This window comes from Choloepus didactylus, chromosome X, assembly GCF_015220235.1.
Source record: "Choloepus didactylus isolate mChoDid1 chromosome X, mChoDid1.pri, whole genome shotgun sequence".
In the NCBI taxonomy this organism is placed as follows: Eukaryota; Metazoa; Chordata; class Mammalia; order Pilosa; family Megalonychidae; genus Choloepus; species Choloepus didactylus.
Window position 1 is genome coordinate 188,517,499 of NC_051334.1, and position 5,982 is coordinate 188,523,480.

The 5,982-nt window shown below is 42.0% G+C and overlaps 1 pseudogene; it reads left to right on the plus strand.

The window, feature by feature from the left end:
- The first annotated feature begins 3,404 nt into the window (after positions 1-3,404).
- LOC119522533 lies at positions 3,405-4,899 on the plus strand (annotated as a pseudogene).
- Positions 4,900-5,982: the final 1,083 nt, after the last annotated feature.

Sequence of the window (5,982 nt, forward strand, 5' to 3'; positions counted from 1 at the left end):
TCTGCTGTGCACTATTAGCTGCTATTGTTTCAATTCAGGCAGGAAGTGGTAGGGGCCCGGATGGCATCTTGAGTGGGTCAGAGGAGAGGAAAAGGACTCTGAATAGGGGAACAAGGAAAAGTGGCCTGGACCTCACTCCTCCAAAACTGGGCCAGCACGAGGAAGACCGTGGTCCTGAATGAGGACCAGATCATGGGCAATTGAGCAAAGCATTCCCTGATCAAAGATCAATGCTGAACTATAAGACCAGAGGGCCAGAAGAATGCAGCTTTCTGGGGAGAGGGCTGGCGGGAGCCCTGCTGCAGCTCTGTTGTAAAAGCCCACTCCCACCTTCTCCACAGGTGAGGTGTGGACAAGTCTCACTCGTCTTCAGGGTCAGGGAACAGAACTGGCTTCCCTCCTTCCCTGTGATACTACCATGTCCTCGGGAAATGAGAGACCATCTTTTGCCAATTTCTTCCTAACTCTACACTGTAACAGTGGTTCTCAAAGGGGGATTCTCGAGGCCCTGTCAGAGACTCTTCAAGGTTAAACTATTTTTGCTCATCCAAAGATGCTATTTGCCTTTTGCACTGTGTTCCAGTTTGCTAATGCTGCTGTTTTGCAAAACACCAGAAATGGATTGGCTTTTATAAAGGGGGGTTATTTGGTTACACAGTTACAGTCTTAAGGCCACAAAGTGTCCAAGGTAACACATCAGCAATCGGGTACCTTCACTGGAGGATGGCCAATGGCGTCCGGAAAACCTCTGTTAGCTGGGAAGGCACGTGGCTGGTGTCTGCTTGCTCCCAGGTTGTGTTTCAAAATGGCGTCCTCCAAAATGTCTGTGTCAGCTTCCAACGACTGTCTTCAAAATGCTTCTCTAAGCTGCGGCTCTGAGGTCCTTCTGGTTGTGAGCCCCTTTATAGGACACCAGTGAACTAATCAAGGCCCACACTGAATGAGCAGGGCCACACCTCCATGGAAACAGGCAGAGGTCACACCCTAACCAAAAGCGTCACTCACAGTTGGGTGGGTCACATCTCCATGGAAACAACCTAATCCCAAGATTCCAACCTAATCAACCTGACCCCACAAGATTGCATCAAAGAATGTTGATTTTTCTGGGGGACATAATATATGCAAACTGGCACACACTGTTTAAGCTGATAGTGAAAAAGCAAATGGTAGGGTAGAATTCTGGCATTTACTACAAATCAAGAGACTGGCCCTTAACTGTACTTAGTCATCATCGGATTCTTTACCACCACACACCCACAGTTTTTAAAAAAAAAAAGTAACTTTACTTCAGAATGTCATTAATGAAGCAATAAAAATGATTAGTTTTATTAAATCTTCACCCTTGAGCACACATCTTAATATTGTGCATGACACAATAGGAAGCATGCATAAAGTACTTGTAATACAAACCAAAGTATAATAGTTTCTAAAAAAAAGCACTCATGATTAAGTTGTGAACTGAACTAGCTTTTTCTTTTTCTTTTCTTCTTTTTTAATGCAACACCATTTTCACTTAGGAGAATGATAGACAAGCTGTGGTTATTCAGACTTGTGCATTTTTCCAGGCAGCTTCTTGAACAATGAATAAAACAAAGCTGTCACTTCAAGGAAAAAATACTGACAGTATTTGTTGTTGATAATCAATGTCGAGCTTTCAAGAGAAAATTAGAATTTTGAAAAACTTGTATCCACAACTGTGATCTCCAAAGCTTCCCAATATTTAAGAATTTTTATCATGAGATTGATAATGATATTAAGGTGTGAATTTTTTATAATAAATGAGAAAATATGTGGGTGATCTGCTTAAGTCAGTGTATTAGTTTTCTCCTGCTACACAACAAATTGCCACAAATTTAACAGCTGCAAACAGCACACATTTATTACCTCAGATTCTGTGGGACAGGAGGTGATCTGCTTAAGTCAGTGTATTAGTTTTCTCCTGCTACACAACAAATTGCCACAAATTTAACAGCTGCAAACAGCACACATTTATTACCTCAGATTCTGTGGGACAGGAATCTGGGCAGAGCTTAACTGGGTCCTCTGCTCAGGGTCCCACAAGGTTGTACTCAAGGCATGAGCCAGGTCAAGCTCTCATGCACAGGCCTCATTCGGGAAGGACCCAAGCTCCCTCAGGTTGTATGCAGAATCCATGTCCTTGTAGCTGTAGAATTCATGGCAGCTTGCTTCTTCAAAGCCGGCAACATAAGAGAGTCTCTGCTGCGTTGTGTCTCTGACTTCTAGACCCTCTTTTTAAAGGGCTTAGCTGATTAGGTCAGCCCCACCCAGAACAATTGCTCTTCTGATTAAGTTAAAGTCAACTGATTAGGGACTTTAATTCTGTCTGCAAAACCCCTTCTCCTTTGCCATATTCTGTAGTATAGAAGCCAGTCACAGGTTCTGCCCACACTCAAGGAAAGGGGAATTATACCGGGTAGGACTTATTGGGATTCACCCTGGAGTATGTCTATAACACTCAGTGAACCAGTATTTTCCAAAGGACCACTGTATGAGAGCACAAAATCACACCTGGGTAAAAGAGCCATCCCAAGTGCAAAACAGACCCATAAAATGTAACAAAGTGTGAAACTTTCAATGATTCGGTTTCACAATTTTACATTGCAACTAATCTTAAAGAAATGACCACTTATTGAATTTTCTATAGTATCAAAGAAGAATGTCCACAATTACCCACAAAGCTACTAAAGTATTTCTCCCTTTTCCAATGACATATCTATGTGAAGTCCAGTTTTCCTCCTATACTTCCATCAAAACAATGTATCTCAACAGATTAAATATAGAAGCAGATAGAATCCAGCTATCTTCTATGGAGTTACATATTAGACATTTGCAAAAATGTAAAGTAATGCCACTCCTCTAATTTTTTTGTTTTGAAATATTTTAGTTATTTTTCATAACAATATATTATTTCTGTTACTGTGCAAGGGTTAGCATTTTAATTGAATTTTTAAATAAATATTTTTAAACGGTCTCAGTAATAATTTTGAACACAGTAAATATCAGTGGACATAACCCACATAAATGAAAGTATGCTTCCTCAAGACTTTTAAGAGTATAAAGGGGTTCTGACACCAAAATGTTTGAAAACTACAACACTATATATGTGACATCAGTTTGCCAGCTTCCTTGGGAGGAGAAATTTTCATGGATAAGGGGCAGCTAAAATTCCAATCAGAGAAATAAAGTGGTCTAGTTAGAGGTCCACCAGGTGGGATTCTAGAAGCTTCATTTCTGTTCCGGGCTCAATAGTTCGACTGTGAGCAGATCACTGTGCCACTGTGTGCCTCCCTTCCTTTCTCCATGACCCAGGGATCACTCTATCTGCCCACAGCTTCTCTCATCCAGGGGACCAAAACCAAGGCACGCTGGCAGTAATCTGTAGCATGTCTCTGGCTTGCATCTTCCCTGGATATTTTCAGGACTGCCAAGTCGCCTCAAAACTGAGTCCAGAGCAGCGGCGGGGGAGGAGCGCGCGAGGGCGGGGCCTGGGCGCGCGACCTGCGGGGACTGCTCGGCGCTGGAGGCGGTCGCTCGTGCTGGGCTGGGGGCTGCGACGGGCGACGGGCCGTGACCGCGACGAGGGAGTCCAGACCCCGCGATCTGCGGTCGGGCGCTCCTCTATCACTGGGCGGCGGCCGCTGGGGTATCTGCTGTCTTTGTTGCCCGCGCCTGGTCCTTCCTGTCGCCTGAGTCCTGCACGCGGGATCCCTCTGAGGCTTGCGCGGCGCGGCTGCGGCCGCCGGGCCAGGGGTTGGGCTTTGCGCCGGAGGTGGAGGAGGAGCGGCAGTGCCTGGGCGGCAGGCGACGGGGAACTGCTGCTGCCCGCGGGGCTTCGGGCTCTTCCTCAAAGACGCTGGGGGGCTGCAGCGTGGAACAGACGGCGGAGGGGCCAAGTGTTTTAGAACACGCTCAAGAGGGGAGCGCTTAACTATAGAAGTTGAGAACCTAGTAGCAAGTGAGGCAGGGGAAAACCCAGGAAGCAGTCATCGCCCTCTTGCCGAGGAAGAAATTGTTGACCTAAGAGACAGGCATTATGATTCTATTGCTGAAAAACAGAAAAATCTTGATAGGAAAATTCAGAAAGAGCCTTACAAGAAGAGAAGTTAAGACTAGAAGAAGCAGCTTTATATGCTGCACAGCGTGAAGCAGCCAGGGCAGCAAAGCAGTGAAAGCTCTTGGAGAGATTGGAAAAAATATTTGGCATTACATGCCTGGTTTTAAAAAATGATTGTGCAACAGTGATGCTGGGTATTGCCTTATGTTTCCAAAGCAAGAGAGGCAGGGGGTTGTGCGCGATTCCATCCTCCCAACAAAGGACCAGAAGATGACTTGGAATCTTGTTTGAGAAATGTAGAGTCACAGCATGAAGTTTTTCAAAGTAGTAGACTCGTCAAATGCCACAGTTTTGACACCAAGCACAGAAAGCAGTGGTGACTTAATGACAAAACTAAATTGACAGTGGGAATGATGAGGGCACATCCTTAGATCTAGAGTGGCAAGATGGAGAAGGATGGAATAGAATGCTTCCAATGAGAGAATGTGCCAGAACAGTGGAAGATCTTCTCCGTGCAGCACATAAGTATAGCAGCAAGAAGAATGGAAGTAATCTCACCTCCACCTCTGATGATTCCAATGGGCTGGAGTGGGAGAATGATTTTGTTAGTGCTGAAATGGATGATAATGGCAATTCTGAGTATTCTGGATTGGTAAACCCTGTATTAGAACTGTCTGATTCTGGCATAAAGCAATCTGATACAGATCAACAGAATCAATAGGGTAAAATTGTGAGATCCTGTTTATCAAATGTTAAAAATCAATGAGAATGTATAAATGGTTGTGCTGAACCTTTTTGTTAAGGGGAGGTAAGAAACCGTTTTGTAAGTGTTTATTAGAAAGGAATAGGAATATAGGATATATCTGAATTGCTTCAGAATTAAGTGCAATTTCATCATCTACCTTCTGCATTTCAAGAAAAATTAAATCATTCTATCACGCTACTGATTAAGTTTAGATTAGTTAACCTGTTTCCTTTATAGCATTCTTTTGATTTTCACTTTTTAAAATAGTTTTATTAATTTCACTTGGAATGCTTTATTAAGTCTATTTTGGTATCTGTGAAAATACTAAAGCATTTTTTAAAAATTCTCAGCAGATGTGAAATGAGCATGAAGAGGGTTTGCCAGATTCACATATAGAATATTGGTCCCTTTTCCAGAATTATTTATTTCTGTGACTTACTAGAGATTTATTGTCTACTAGTAAGCATAGTTAATATGAGTAGATGTCCCTAAAGGAATTCCAAAGTATCAGTTGATATTGATTGAATATGAACAAAGGATAATATGATAAAAATAAGGTTTCAGAGTTTGGACATTTAAAGTTGCTAATAATCAAAAGTAATATTTAAGAAAATATATATTTAATTTTCACTTCATTTTATATTGTCATTATAAATGAATATTGACTTTAAGTTAATTGACTTATTAAATTTCCAGGTGTCATTTTTAAAAGTTCTACATTTCCAATGAAACTCTACATTTCCAATCTTAAATGAGAAAGGTTTTACATAGAACATATTCTCTGTACATGATTTATTAGGAAAGGGTAACTAAAAAGTGGTAATACAGGTATTTCCAAGTAAATAAAATCCTTTCTGGTATGAAAGGATACATTGATATTATTAAAGTTCCCTTTGCCTTGTAATACAAGGTGCTTTAACAGGATGGAACTAATTCTATCAATATATATGTAGCTACTGTGCTGGTTTGAAGCTGTTATGTACCCCAGAAAAAGGCATGTTCTTTTTATCTATTCCTGTGTGTGCAGACCCTGTTGTGGGTGGGACCTCTTGGATGGGTTATTTCAGTTGAGATGTGACCCACCCATTCCAGGTGGATCTTAATCCTTTACTGGAGTCCTCTATGAGAGGATAAAGGATAGAAAAAGTCCAGAGAGCTCAGA